This window comes from Gallinula chloropus (assembly GCF_964237585.1).
Source record: "Gallinula chloropus genome assembly, chromosome: 1".
NCBI lineage: Eukaryota > Metazoa > Chordata > Aves > Gruiformes > Rallidae > Gallinula > Gallinula chloropus.
Window position 1 is genome coordinate 62,686,737 of NC_140085.1, and position 15,596 is coordinate 62,702,332.

At 44.6% G+C, this 15,596-nt stretch overlaps 1 protein-coding gene across 1 annotated transcript in view; it reads left to right on the forward strand.

Moving 5' to 3' along the window:
• Positions 1-2,215: 2,215 nt before the first annotated feature.
• The window catches only part of OSBPL8 (oxysterol binding protein like 8), an 87,344-nt gene continuing 73,963 nt past the window's right edge, over positions 2,216-15,596 (forward strand). The window contains exon 1 of the mRNA XM_084263717.1: positions 2,216-2,356. The gene's annotated coding sequence lies outside the window, so the exon portion shown is untranslated. The remainder of the gene's footprint in view (positions 2,357-15,596) is intronic.

The window sequence follows — 15,596 nt, forward strand, 5'->3', positions numbered from 1 at the left end:
GTGATACTTTGGTCATTTTCCCTGTAAGAGGACCTTTAACATAAATTTTCTGTGGCATAATTCTGGAACTTAGGAAAGCCTGTATCAGCGTTTATGTGATTCAGTTTAAGCCATGTGAGCAGAGGCCTAAGCTTTTCCATAAACCATTGCTGATATGGTGTGCTTCCAGCCTATCCCTTGTATCACAGACTGGAACATGAGAGCTCTATAAAGGTAGGAAAGCATGCTAAGGAGTGAGCAACAGTAATGTTCTGGGAGCCTCCAGGAGAAGCAAAAAGCGTAGTATGGGTTCACCTGGCACACTTGCTCAGTGAACCAATGCCATCTGAAACTGTGATCTCTCGGCAGGTGTTTACCATTACTAAAACCCCACCTTTCTTTTTTATGGAGGTCTTAAAGTGTGAAAGTGCAAGATGTGGTGTCCTTGAAAACAGCTTTAAAAGAATCTCTCTGTCACAAGGCAAGATGTGAATGAGTCATAAATTGCACACGTGAGCAGGCCTGGGTCCCACACTGAAGCTCTGTCCAGTTGCTAGACCGCCAGCAGCCTTGTGAATTTGCAGCTCTACAGCAGGAAAGCCCAGGTGTGTAACTCTTCTTGGAGTCAATTACCTCCTCCTGCTGCCCGACTTTGGGGAGAAGTGTTGTTTAATTATAGAAAGCTTTGTAGAAGGAAACTTCGTATCTAATGATGAAAACAAATTTATTCTCTATTTTTCAACATTTTATATCTCACTGTTGAGAAGAAAAAGCAATCTGCTGCAGTCAGGAATATGTATGTATCTTTCTACAGAAGTATTAAGAAGTACTGAAGAAAGAATACTTAGCCTTTTAATTAACTTGGATTATTCAAGGAGCAGAATGAAAAGATAGTGATGGGAACATTAGTCCAAGATAATGGGTGGCACTGCTACATAATTGAGGTACAACAGATAATTCTATGAAAAATAGATTGAGATTATTTTCAGACTCGGGAAACATTAATCCTTTGACAATTTTTCTGCGTCATTAGTTAGGCCAGGACTTAAAGGTGCCTGGCTTTTTCTGAATGTACTGTCAGCCCTTTCCCTTGAAATAAGTGGAAAGAAGATGCTCAGCATTTCCCTAAGTTATTTTCAGCATTTTGTGACCATTTTCAGTTACAGCAGCTGGCAGGCGACGAGCACCTGTGTAGACACCGATTTTAAATCCAGTAACATATGTAGGCTGCTCACAGTGGTTTTTCATTACTACAGACATTTTTAAAACTGCATCTTGAGATGAATAAGAAGAAATCCAAAGCGGGGAATTCCTGTTGTTACAATAACTGGAACCACCTCTTGCCAATTTATGGGTATCATCCAGAGCGTATTTTATTTCCACTGTTACTGCCTAAGTTATTACTTAAAACCACACCTGATGATTAACACAGCGCTGCTGAGTGGTGTGTGACTGTACTTTTTCCAGCACTCTGCACAGTCCAGCTCCTACTTGGAGGAGCAGTGCCACTTGGGAGGAGGGGGGGTTCTCTTAAGCAAAAGAAGGACAGCATGAGGGGCAATGGCTGCAAGTTGGAGCACAGGAAGTTCCGCGCCAACATGGGGAAGAACTTTTTCACAGTGAGGGTGACAGAGTCCTGGGACAGGCTGCCCAGGGGGGTGGTGGAGTCTCCTTCTCTGGAGATATTCAAGACCCGTCTGGACGCCTATCTGAGTGATATGTCCTAGGGAGCTGCTTTGGCAGGGGGGTTGGACCCGATGATCTCTCGAGGTCCCTTCCAACCCCTACGATTCTGTTATTCTATGATCCACGCCGCGAGGGTCAGCAGCTCCCTCCGAGCTCGGCCTCTCTCCCAAGTCTTGCCCGTGGGATTGTCCTGAGCCTTTTGTTCCTTCGTGTTCCCCGCGCAGCCGTTTCACAGGCGCGAACCCGTTATGCCCCCGCCACAGCGGCTCCCTGGCTTCCTTCCTGCCTTAAGCCCGCCCGGCCGCCCCTACAGCGAACCATGTCCTGCCTCCCCAGCTCTTCCAGCGGGCTCACGGACCCGGGACCGCGGTGACGGCCGCCCGGAGCAATAGGGGCGGTGCCACCGCCTGACGGGGCGGGGCGCGCCTGCGCTCGCGCCCGCCGCGGCGGATGAGGGGATCAAACGGCGACCGGGCGCCGTGCTCAGGGAGGGAGGGAGGGGGTGGTGAGAGAGCGGGGAGCGCGCGCGCGCGGGAGAGAGAGAGGGAAGCAGCGCTCGGTGCCGCGCGCGGCAGGCGGAGCTCGCGGCGGGGAGGGGAGGGGTCCCGGCCACCGCCCCCACCCCTCCCTCCGCACCCGTAGCCGCATCGCGCCGTGCCTCCCGCCGGGACCTGCCCGCGGGGAGAGAGAGGTGAGAGAGAGAGGGTTCGGGGGGGCGGGGGTCGCTCGCTTCGTCGGGCCCTGGGCCGAAGCTCCTGCCCGTGCCGCAGCGGTCGGTGCGGGGCGTGGGGCAGCGCCGCAGCTGCCGCCACGGGGCACTGTGGCGGGGGGGGGGACGACGGTGTGGTCGCGGTGCCGCTCGGGTCCCCGCCGGTGCTGTGCTGCCGGCGGTGTCAGGAGAGTGTCGCCGGGTGCCGCCTCCCCGCGGTCTCCTGGGCGGGAGCGGGGTTCTGGGAGCCCCCTCCCCCCCGCCGTCTCCCCGGGGTCTCCGGCAGCGGCTCGGCCTGGCGCCCACCCGGGGACGGGGAGAGGAGGCAGAGAAGGGTGCGGTGGTCGTGGCTGAACTCGGGACGGATGCGCGCTGAGCGGTGCCCGGGCAGCCGAGCGCCGTGCCGGGGTGCTGCGGTCCGGGCGTAGCGGGGTTGTAAAGCTCGGTTTTGTTTTGGAGCGGCAGCGCGCCCCCCGCGCAGCTTTGGGCTTCGAAGCCGCTTCTCCGTCAGGGACTGGCTGTTAGTAGCCGCCGTGCTCACGCTTCCAGCCCGGGAGGATTCGCGCCGCGCTGCCAGGGCAGCCCGGTCAGGTACCGGCTGCGGGCAGAATTTGGCTGCTGTGGCGGTCGGTACGCGCCTTCCCCTCCCAGGCTGGGAAAGCGATCTTCAGACCGAGTCACGCCCGGGGGGGGATGGAACCTGAGCCCCCGTCACTGCCGCCGGTCCCTTAGGGCTGCCGGCGCGCTGTGCTGTGTCTTTAGGAGCAGGCCTGGTAAGCGGCGGGCTTCCAAAAGACCCCGCGCTCCTTGGGCTGTCCAGAGGCGCCCTGCCTGACGCACTCGGTGGCGAGTCAGGTGAGCTTCGGGCGTCCGCTTGAGATAAATACTATTCGTAAACCGCGTGTTACAGAAACGCAGTATCGAGTTCCTTTTCCGAAAGGGGGAAAGCCGTCAATTCCCTGCGTGTCACCGAAGAGGTCTCAGGCGTGAGGTACTTGTGACTTGCTGCCCAAAGGAAACAGAGTTCTCGGGACTGAGGGCAGGAAACCTTCTCAAGCTGCTGGTTTTCGCCTGGAAGTTTGCTTATCACTTCAGCCTATTCAGAGCCAGCACATCGATCTGTTTGATCCGCTCAGTGTTGCCACAGTTGAGGACCAGCTGATGCTTGTTTAGTATCAACTTGATTTCCGAAGTTTTGAGAAGTCAGCGGTCGGTACAGTTAGTTAGCGTGTGTGGAGGGAGGGGTGTTGCTCCCTGCTTGGCTTCGTCAGAGCTCTTCTCCAGCTAGGGAGAGTTTAGAGTTGTTACAGTACTGGTCTTAAATGCAGAAGGTGGGGGAAGGGAACGACTTGATTTCACTTGTTGGCTCTCAAGCAGCTGTCAAAGGGAATGGTAAAATTCTCTGTGCCTTGTTTCAGTTTAGAGTCCCCTGCAGACTTCTCAGGAGGTTTGTTGTTTTAGCCACGGACTAGTTTTTTTCCGCAGAATTCCTGGGCTCTGAAGTAATCTGTTTTGTGAACATACGACTTTTAAAAGTCATCTGTAGAGCCCACCTTTCCAGGTGTTGGTTTATTGTGGCCTGCTTCAAAATCCAGACTAGCTGAGAAAACCAGCTGTGCTATTTAGTCACTTGTGGGCTCATTGGCTGCTTCTTATCTGTTGTTGTGGCGTTGCGAAGATATAAGTAAACTGAACTTGTGACTGACACAGCTTAGGCCTAGTAATGGATAGATCTTTCTCCTGCTTTAATCATGGGTTAGGGAAAGAGCTCCTTTGAAACACGCTGCTCTGTCAGATTAGTTAAAAACTGACTGCAGTAAAAGGCCGTCCAGCTTGTCTTTCTGCCACAGGCGTGAACTTCTTGGGGTGCTTTAAGCTCTGTTTTATAAATGCTTGGTAAAGTTTGTTAACTTTTACAATGCAAGGAGGAGTTTTCTTATGTCACAGAAAAAAACGTTGGACCTGTACAGTTTTTACAGGGAACTGAAGGGGACAAAAAGTCAGACTGATACTCTTTCATTACCCCTTACTGTATTGGCTCAGGCTCTTACTCCAAAGGGAAATAAAATGCCGAAATGAATAGAAAGTAATTACGTGTGAAGTTTATTGAGGATTGTTGGGGGTTTTTAGGTTGCTTTTTTTAAAATTCTGTGGAAATGATCAAGAAGGGTTTTAGGTGATGTAGTGCTTAACCTTTTTCTTTTGTCTGCTCTTATGCTTTCAAAGAAGTGTTTGTGGAGTTGCCTAGTACAAGAAGCTATGCATGTTTTGTGTTCTGTGAAGTTGTGTTTCAAACCCCTCTCCACCCAGTAAATCTTTGCATAGAGCCCTCAGCCAGCTTTGAGTAAACTGTGAGTCAGTTTTTCATCTCTTCACCAACTGTTGGTTTATCACCTGCCCTGTCACTGCATTTCCCACAACTTCTGTTTCCCAAAGCCTGGAGGGGGAGCTTTCTAAGGGCTTTTTTTCCCTTCTCCCTCCCCCACGCTGTCAAATTTCTGTGGCTTTAGGCTGTCTGTCAAATAATTTACCTGTTGGTTTCTGGATTTCTGGTTTAGAATGGAAAATAATTTTGTTGCAGAAACGACATAAATTTGACTAAACATAGTCAGATCTTCCCAATGGGCCAAGCAGTGTGGTTTGGTAGGGTTTTTTTTTTTGGTTGGGTTTTTTTTTAATGACTGTACATCAACCTCCGAGTTACTCAAATTTACACTGAAACGCAGAAGAACAATTTATAGTGTTCAACGAACCAGAGAATTGTGAAGAAAGACAGAAGATGGCCTTCAGTGAAGAAACAGAGCTGAGGTTGGGGTATTTTGCAAATAGGATAGTCTTACTACATAAAAGTGGGTTTTCTTCAGTATGTACAATGTGATAGAAGAAGTACCAACACAGAAGCTGATGATCCTATTCCCCAAACTGTAACGTGGACATCTGGGTTAGTAACTCGTGATTCGTCATACAGTATGCTGTTAACAGAGATATTACCTCTGTGCTGTTGGGGAGGAGGGGAGCAGTGGCTGAAAGGTTTTTGAGGTGAGTTTATACAGTCCCTGTTTTTACAGGAAGTGAAGCAGCATGGTTCTTCACCCAAGTTGTTTTGGTGAACTGGTGAGGAAGTAAAAAATAACATTTCTAAATGTCAGTTCTTTACTGAGTAAACTGGTGGTTTGGGGTTTGTTTTTTTTTTATTTGTTGGGGGTTTTTTTCCCACCCATTCTAACAGGGTTGTAAAGATGTTCAATGAATAAAGCTTTTCTGCTTCCTTAGGCAACCTTTTCAATTAACTCTTACTATAACAAGTAGCTGATGGTAATATAATTCAGAAATACAACCCTTAAGATACAAGAGATGACAGGCACAGTCTTGATGGGGTTTTTTTGGTTCTTTAAAGAAAAAACCCACAACAGAACAAAAAGTTTTTTTCCAAAAGATCTTGACTGGGGGTTTTTTGGGTTGGGTTTTTTTTTTTAATTTTTGATTATTTCTGGATTTGCTAGAGTGATTTCTTTTGCTATTGTCTTATGTTTTGGGAGAAGTTCATAACCTCTCTCTTTAACTTCAGCCTGCCAATAGTTTCCTTCCCTCTGCTACTTATGGTTCTTCCACTAATGTAGAGTTGGAGCGCCAGGCTCAGAGTTTGCAGCTGGACCAACATAAAGAGCTTGGTAAGCCTCTTGCTTCTTTTGAAAGTGTAAGAGCAAATACTGTGATCTGTGTGACTTTCACAAGTTTTCTAGGTGTTGGAAGGTCTACCTGTAACCAGAATGCAGAAAAAATTAAGTTAATTTACTCTGAAAAATAAACATTAGTCTCTGTGATACTGGGAATTTGTATAGGAGATACATTGTTGCTGCTTTGTGGACTTGGGCTTGAAGAATGTGCATAATTTTGGGGATGTTTTATAAATTAACTTTCAACAAAGGGGACAGTTTCTTTGCCTTAGAAACTCTGGGAGTTAAGAGACAGAAGCAGCTGTGCGTAGCTGTATCATAAAACACACACTCGGCCAGCATCTGGGAGCAGCAGGGTGCATGATTTGCTGATAATTTGCCTCAATTAGTTTTTGTACTTTCATACTGTAGTACAGAGACTTGGGTGGAGCTCAGCATTTTGGGGACTGACATTGACTTTTAAAAGGAGAGAGTATGTGCAGTCTTGAGCCCCGTAAACTGAGTGATGTTTAAGAAATGGTGCTTGTATTAGGGCGTTGATTAGCAGCAGATATATTAGTCAGAAGTATTTTATTCATGATAACTGGTTCTGGTTTGTTCACAGTTGAAATCCAGTGCAGTGTTTTGCTATGTTTGTTACAAAACAATGTTTTATTCCATCTGTACTCTACAACAGGAAAATCTGTTGCAGATGTAAAGTATATAGTAGCTTAAGAAGCCTCTTGAGAGCAGCTAAAACTGTTTGACAGATGGTAAAAGGCATTTGGGAAGTGAGATTTTCGTTTTGAGGAAGTAGCTTGGACTTGTGTTAGGAGAGGAATAAATAAACCTCAATTTCTTCACACTCTTAATTGTGGAGGTGAGGTTTTATCTCAGCTTGTTCCCTCAACACACGGCGCAGCACTGATCCTTCTTCCACTAAAAATTCTACATCTGTCCCTCTGGAAGTTCTTAAAGTTCCAGTGACTTTGACACAATATGGGAGTTTGTGTGTCTGATCTTTTTCTTCTCTCTTTCAACTGTTCATTCATCCATTTTAAAGCGTTCCTGTTGCATATAAGCTTGGGCTACTTCATATGCTATCTGTATGTTCCTGCATTTTTCAGTGCGGTAATCCTGTCACCCAGTGTTTATGTTGTAGTACTGCAGAAGCTGTTAATGTGACTATTCAGTTGAGGTAACTGGAAACAGCACATTCTCTTTTCCTTGCCTGCAAACTGAAGCCATAGGATTTTGAAGGTTGCTCTAAAGACCAGGAGGCTGCTTTTTGAAAGGCTTGGACTTGGCAGTACAGGTATATTATTGGACATTTAAACATGTGAAAAAATACATTTATTGAATTTAGTGTTCTTGCACAGCTGAGGGAAGCATGCATACTGTAGGTGGCTTTCTTTGGTTGATGGTTGTAGCTGTTAAGGGAATTACGCATCAGAAGAAAATAGGTTGGTTTTGATATTGATACATTTATGTGTGGTAGTAAGTGGGTGGTCCAGTGAACTGAGTTGGGTATTTGACTGTGGCTTGGGCTTAACTTGTTTTAGGAATGCTTTATTTATCTTAGCAATAACTTCAGTACTAAATGACATACTTTTTCTTTAATCTTGTGTTAACTTCTGATGTAAATACCTGCGTAAGAGCTCCCATGTCTTCTTTGAAACAGGCCATAGCACGAGGAGTCCTCTATGGTCTGTTTCTGCAGGTGATACCAGTACTGTGGCATGGATTCCGTGGGTAAAACACCACTCTCTGTCACACAGAGCTCTTGGAAGAAGTCCACTTGCACAAGCTGTCCGTTCCAGGCCCGTCTCAGAGGTGGCTGCCCAAGGGACCTGCAGTGGTGTGCTCCTCCGTGTGTGGGGATGCGGGGTGGATAGGAGCAGGGTCAGGGTCGTGTTCCCCATGCGGTGGGATGCTGGTGCTGCCCAGAGGAGAAGGCAGCAGCAGTTTGTTTGCAGAGGAGGTTTTAGTGCAACTCTTAGCTGCGTAAAGTAAATCCTGGATATTGTTCAGACATGAAGCCGGCGAGTCTGCGTAAACTGCAGTTTGTTGTGTTGCAACTGTGGGAGCTGATTCCTGCAGCCCTGTACTGTACCAGGAGAGCTGGTTTACCATTGTTGGTCACTGGAGGACTGGTAGAAGAGAAGGGCTACAGTCTGAAAACAAATATTTAACGTGGCTCTAGAAGGCTGCCAGTCTCTTTCCTTTTGTGACTTTACTTTGTCTGATAAGAGCTCCATTATAAGGCTTCTGATGTAAGCAGTTTCTTTTACATAACTCAGAGCTCTTGTGATGTTTCTTCCAGTATTTTTTCCAGTGGAAAGCAATCACAAGAACAAATTTGTGTCTCTGAACCGAGCCAGCTTACAATATCCATTTAGAGTAGTGCAATCAATTGCATAACGCTTGGAAAATGTTTTGTTTGAAACAAATGTATTATGACTTAATGTATATAATGCAGTCCATATTATTTGGGACTTATTCTGCTTGACCTGTTTAACTTTTTCTTCCCCCTCATCCCCACCCTCACACATGTAGCACGACAATGAGGCAGCTCATTTGATTGATTGGGATTCGTTTATTTGTCCTTCCGTACAGTTTGTCATCGGGGTGTCTCTCAACCTGTGGGCAGACACAGATAATCTCTGCGCTCCTTGTGCAGGAAGGTGGTGGTAGCGCTGGCTCCTTGTGTGCGCTGCCATCTGCCACCCTGGCAGCTGCGCATGAAGCCGCCTTTGTGTGTGTGCTTCACTGAGCCCGGCGTCCCTGGGGTTACTGTTGGGAGCTAAACCAAAGGTAGCTGCTGGGAGGGGTGCTGGGTGCAGGTCGTGTGGGGGACCAGGGAAGTTTCCCTTTCCCCCTCCCTCCATTTTCGGTCATCTCCAGGTAAAGATAGCCTATGAAGTCAACCAAGCCCTTTAGAAGCTGGGCCTCTTTCTCCCCTGAATAGGTGGATGTATAATGTTTTTGGAAGGTCACTGCTCTATGCTCTAATATGACTAGTGCAAGTGTTACCCTGTTTATCCACTAGTCCTGGAAGCTGCTGCACGGCTCTTTTTGAGGGACTATTAGACACTCAAGATTACTGAATTATTATAATTACTTTTTTTTTCTTTACAATCTAGGAGACTGAGTATTTAAAAAAAAAAACCCACTCAACTTTAAATACTTAAAACATGCTGATCTTATTAATCTTACTAATACATAGTCTGTGCATAGTTACAGAATATAATATCCACTGACCTTAGGGTGATGCATAGAGGATGCTAACTAAAGGAAGCTTTAACTTTTTCTAATACGCCACTCCTAAAAGTATAGGAGTGGCCTCAAGTTGAAGTATTAACATGATGAAAATTACAAGAATTGAAGAAAAGTGGCACAGCTGTTGTTCCTTTTAGCAAACAATCTTTGAGTAATTACTAATATATTTAATCCAGGTCTGGAGGAAACAAAGTTTGCTGAGAAGCTGAAGCAGAGTTAAAAATAAAAAAACCCCTGTGAATCTATAAGATTATTTGTTAAAGATCTCAATAGCTAGTGTGATTGGGAGGAAAAGTTCTGTAGACTTGGATGAGAAACAGACATTGACTCAGTGTGAATTCATCGTTCCCGACAACTCAGTTTCTTTCCAACTGACATTTAGCACGTGGTGGTACAACGCATCAGCTCAACTTCAAGTCTTTGCACTGTAAATCTGGGGCAAATCCAGTGATAATTTGGCTTTGACTGGTATCTCTGGGCTTGTTGCATGCACTGTACAGCCAACGTACATTTATTCTGAGTATAGTATACAGGGTTCTACCAAATTTTGGATAATACATTAAATTTTGTTAGTGTGAGTCATAAAATTGAGTAATTGGTTATGCTGCAGCAGCAATTAATGCAGAAATGCTCTTTTCTCTTAGTGCTTATTCTTCTTAATGGTCTCTTAACATTTTGGGTAGAGGAGGGAAAGAGAGCGGTCGGTGCATCAGACGATGGTCTTGTGTTGGGGAGCCAAGATCCAAGGTCTGCAGCAGTAAATTTCAGGGTCAATAACAGTGCTTAGAACTGTGTGATTTCCAGCTCTCTGGTTGCCAGACTGTGAGTAAGTCTCTGAATCAGGTGTGTGCTATTCTGCTATTCCATTTCTTACAGGGAGAGCTTAGGGTGCTCCTTGGCTCTCTCTGGTATTGTGTTATTCTTTTCCCCCATGATCACAGTCTTTCTGCAATTCAGGCAATGCCATGGAAGTTATGGTAATTGGGGGGCTGGGGTAGCACAGTGGCAGAAAGGGGTGCAGTAAGAGGATTGAGTAAGGCTGTTACATTTTTACCTGAAGCAGCAGGTAGGGTTAAATCATTGTGGCTGAGCATCTGGCTATTCTTGTAGCTGACATCTGACCTACTGAAGGTGAATGTAATGTGCATATCACTAAGAGAGGACTATTTTTTTGGGAGCAAAGATGAATTGCATCATGTTCCTAACCTAATGGCAAAAAGTGGCCTTTTTGCTCCTCTTCATCCACAGGATGGTGAGGGCCTTCTGCTTGTTAGCTTTACTGAGGAACAGACATCTGGGATTACTGTTTTCTTGTGATACAACCTAATTTCTTCTGCAAATCCAGCTACACTACCTGTTATGATTTCGTTGGTTACTTAACCAGCTTTCTCCTGCCTTGGTCTCCTACACAGATAATGGTTAAATTGCTGCAGGGAATTTTCTGTCTCATTTCTTGTAACTCTGGGCACTGACTAATCATGGCTCTAGCTGATTTCAGAAGATTATCATTTTAGGAGAGGGCATGATCATAACCTTCTATTCCCTCTAGATAGCTCAGACTGTGGAGATCTACTAGCTGAGGGAGGTGACTGAGTGTTGTTTATTCAGGGTTTTTTTAGCAGTATGCTTGTCTGTGCAGTCTGTATGTGATACAGAGAGTGCCTATGTAGTATCTTCTTTACTTCAAGGACTTGCTTAACCTGTTAAACATATTCTGCATGTTTAAGTGCATATATTTCTGTGTGTAAAATAAGTGTAGTAGTAATGCATTGGAAGCAGATAAGCTGTAAACAGGCAGCTGGCAAACCTCTGGGCAAGGCTTTCAGCTGGGTTTTAGGGGTAGCCATGACCTGTAATCCTTCGTGTTATTTCCACTCTCCTTTGGAAAAAAACAGCTTTTTGTATCGATAAATAAAGCAACTTTGATTAATCTGTATGATGCAAATTGTGGGCTTTCAAGGTACCTCTTTGCTTTACCTTTGGACACCCACCCCCATCCCCCCCCAAAAAAAAAATCTTCATTGACTCTGCACAATACATGAGAAGCAGTTGCAATTCTAAGCCAGTAATTCTAGCTTCAAAATTGACACTAAAGATTTTGCTAGGCTGTCCATTGCAACCTGTTGGGGGCTGAAAGATTCACGTGACTGTCATCTCAGTACAGGAAATATGTCCTATCTTGTACTATTCTTTAGTGATCAAATTAAAATCTCATCAGCGATTAAAATGTGGTTTTGGTGATTGCAGAGAGAAGCCAATAAGCTGACAGTTCAATCTTGGCTTGCAGCATTAAGGACCCCGCACTAACTTGTACCTATGAAGATTTACTGCTTGCTGTTTGTAAAAACAGTACCTTTATTCTAGTTTGCAAATGACTTAATTGTCACTAACCTGTGCTGCCTTGAAAAGGGACTGCATGAATCTTAATGCAAACAACGGTGTTAAAAGATCAGCTATAGACATTTTGGCCAGCCCCTTTTCAGTGGTCTGTGGGGACAGGACAAGGGGCAATGGCTGCAAGTTGGAGCACAGGAAGTTCCGCACCAACATGCGGAAGAACTTTTTCACAGTGAGGGTGACAGAGCCCTGGGACAGGCTGCACAGGGAGGTGGTGGAGTCTCCTTCTCTGGAGATATTCAAGACCCATCTGGATGCCTCTCTGTGCAGTATGTCCTAGGGAGCTGCTTTGGCAGGGGGGTTGGACCCGATGATCTCTGGAGGTCCCTTCCAACCCCTATGGTTAGGGAAAACATGGATTTAAGGCCTGTGATGTTTGCACACAACAAGAAACCTCCTCTACACAAAAGTCGCTTCAATCTGAATAATGCACAAAGTTTCTAAGTGTAAAGAGAGATTTTTAAGATGGATTTTTGAAATTGTCAATGATAATGAATGAACATTCTCCCTTGATGAGAAAGTTCTCCTTTCATTAAAAAAGAAAACCTGCTGAAGGAAAGAAGCATTGTGTAGAAAGTTTATCAAGGTAGAAAAAAGAATGGAGAGCATCAGTTTGCCCCGTAAAATGAGGGGAAAACTGGTGAAAAATAAACCTGAGTATACAGATGGGTCTGTACTATCTCACTGCTTGAATTAAATATTAACTATACATGCTTACTGTCGGTGCTTTAAAGAACAGTGCTTAATATTCCACTCTCAGCATAAAAGAAAATATTCTTGTTAGGCATAATGATCAGCTCCATTTGGTTCTCAGCTTGAAACAGGAAAACATGCTTTCTTTTTATGTAAACTGACAACTGGTATAAGGAAATGAGGCCGCCTGTGAAAGGTTTGGTTTTTCTTGAGTTTATTTTGCTTTTTAAATTTGTAGAAGACCTGTTCTGGTCACTGTCAGATCACAGGTCACGAATTGTGTTACTCTGGTTTTCAGAGCCATGTTCTTGTTGAATTAAAACAAGCTTTAGTACTTTTTTCCCTGTTATTGACATATAAACAGTATTTGCCTTCAGTGAACTTTAGAAAGTTGTCCTTGTATATTTTGTTGATTGCTGTTTTCTTCCCAGACAGAGCTTGATTTCTACTTACTTTGCAGCCTCAGACAGAGCTTGATTTACCACTACAGATGATAAAGTCACAGACTCGTTTGTGTTGGAAAGGACATTAAGACTGTCTAGTTCCAACCCCTCCTTGCCATGAGCAGGGACACTCTCCACTAGACCAGGTTTCCCAAAGCCCCACCCAGTCTGGCCCACGAACACTGCCAGGGTGGGGGCAGCCACAGCTTCTCCGGGCAACCTGTGCCAGGGCCTCACCTCTCTTATGGTGAAGAATTTCTCTGTAATATCTAATATAAACATCCTTCCCCTCTTTCAGTTTAAACCCAGTGCCCCTTGTCCTGTCAGTACCTGCCCTTTAAACAGTCCCTGTCCAGCTTTCTTGTAGGACACATCAGGTACTGGAAGGCTGCTCTAAGGTCTCCATGGAGCCTTCTTTTCTCCAGGCTGAACAACCCCAACTCTCTCAGCCTGCCTTCACAGAAGAGGTGTTCCAGCCCCATGATCATCTTTGTGGCCCTCTGTCCTTGCTTTGACAGCTGAATATATTTCTTGTGCTGGGGACCCCAGAGATGGGTGCAGTACTCCAGGTTGGGTCTCACCTAAGTGGAGTTGAGGGACAGAGTCACCTCCCTCAGCCTGCTGGTCAGGCTGCTTTTGGCGCAGCCCAGGACATGTCTGGCTTTCTGGGCTGCAAGCGCGCATTGCTGGGTCACGTTGAGCTTCTTGTCCACCAACTCCCCCAAGTTCTTCTCAATCCATTCTACACCCAGGTTGTAGTTGTGCTTGGTTGGTAGTTATTTCCACACATAATAAATCACTCTACTTTGTTGTAGCATTTATTGTCTTTAAATATTTATAAAAAATGACCAGAACAGATGTTTATGCATATTTTAACTACATATTTTATTAATTGTGATACTTTGTTGATATTGTTTTTTTTATATTTTATACCTCTTTATGAAAAGTGGTTGGTATTTTGTTTGTGACTGACAGATTACTATTGTAAATATAGCCCACTTATGAAGGTGACTTGTATTAAGTTGTAGTATAATTATAGTGCAATAACCTTTGTTGTATTAATTGTCATACAAGCAGCACAGATACAGTCAGGGCATGAATGGATTAGGTCAAACATCAACACTTAGCTGTACTGTTTCAATTGCTCTGTTAAGTGAATGCTTCCAAGTATCACCTGTAGTCTTTCTTTTGAAAACATTTATCTTTCCATCCTATATAATTTAAATATTTGCCAGTAGGAAGCTCAGAAGAATACATTGTGGATGTTGTTCCACTTACCTTCCTGCATTGCAGTTCTTTGTTCCCTTATGTGGATTTATTTCTGAACTCTGTTCTTAATTTTTCTCTATTAAAAAATTGTGGAGGAGTCCTCATACTACATGTACAAGGATTCATTATCCCTCTGAAATTCTTACTGGCAAAACAGTAATGCTGCGAGTGGTTAAAAGTCACATCCTAATGTAGTTGTTGTTCTTCAGCAGAACTTGCATCAAGACCTTGTACGTGACATCATTGAAGATCCTGCATGTCTTGGTCTGCTTTTGGAAAAAGAGACCATTAACTCCTCACTAACACTGTGGTCACTTGGCTTTGCTGAGTGACAACAGGGGGCTCAGGCCTCTCAAACCACTGGCTCTTTTGGGTTTTAAACTTCAGGAAACTAAGGCTTATTGCATCTTCAGTAAGTAGTGTGAAGGTGTATTTATTATTCATGAGAACTATAGACTAAAACCAATGACTTCTTAATTTTATTTTATTTTTAAAGTTTTGAATACAGGCTATTGTCTGGCAGTTGACCTTTTGTGAAGATGGTGTGTACAAAACCATTTGTGCTGGCGGCCCAGTACAGGAAAGGGAAACTAGAGTGAGAGAGACTTGATGTTACTCACAGTGTATGGTGTCCAGAAATGATACCTAAAAATTATCTGAGATACTGCACATAAATCTAGACTATTATTCATTGTAAGCCTTTTTGTGGGTTTACAAAAAAATGCTTACATTTCCAGTCTCAATCAAATTAATTTAATCAGGTTTTGGGCGTTTTTACTCTTAGTTTCTCATAGGTGATTAAAATGTAAACGGCTTGCTTAGTGAATGCTTCTATCTTAAATGCAGGCTTAAGAACCCTGGGTTGTCTTTCTTGTAAGGTGAGTAGCATCTGTTGTGATTCATATGGCTTTAAGGTGTTGGGGGAAGTGTTGCAAAAGCAACGTCTTGGCTCGGAGAATCATTTCCTGAATATAAATTATTGCCTTGATAGAGATGATGTTTGAATTTGAGCATCTGTCTGTGAATTCTTGGATGAAAGGAGGTGTTTTGGGGTTTTGTTTTGGTTTTTTGTTTGTTTGTTTGTTTGTTTTCTTCTTTTTTTGGCCAGGGAGCAGCCTGTGTTTTCATGACTTGTAGCTGACCCTCTGCAGCCCAGACAGCGGAAACTCTAGAGTAGTGACAATTAGTTACTAAACAAGTTCTGTGTTGGTGAAAACTTGGGAAAAGACCTGTGTAAAGGAAGGTGTGTGTATGTTATCAGGGTTTTAACTTGTAATCTGAATGCCCTCACTAAATACTCCCTCCATTTTCCAGTGTCAAGGGTCCCAGGAATTGAGACTGGGAGGAGAGAAGAGGTGACAGGGGTTTTATGTTACTGCTTAAGGGTGTAGTAGATACAATCTTTCAACTTCACTCAGTATCTTCCCTCTTCTTGTGACACAATGTTACTGTTGCCATCCATATGAATGAAAGCCTCATTTAGCT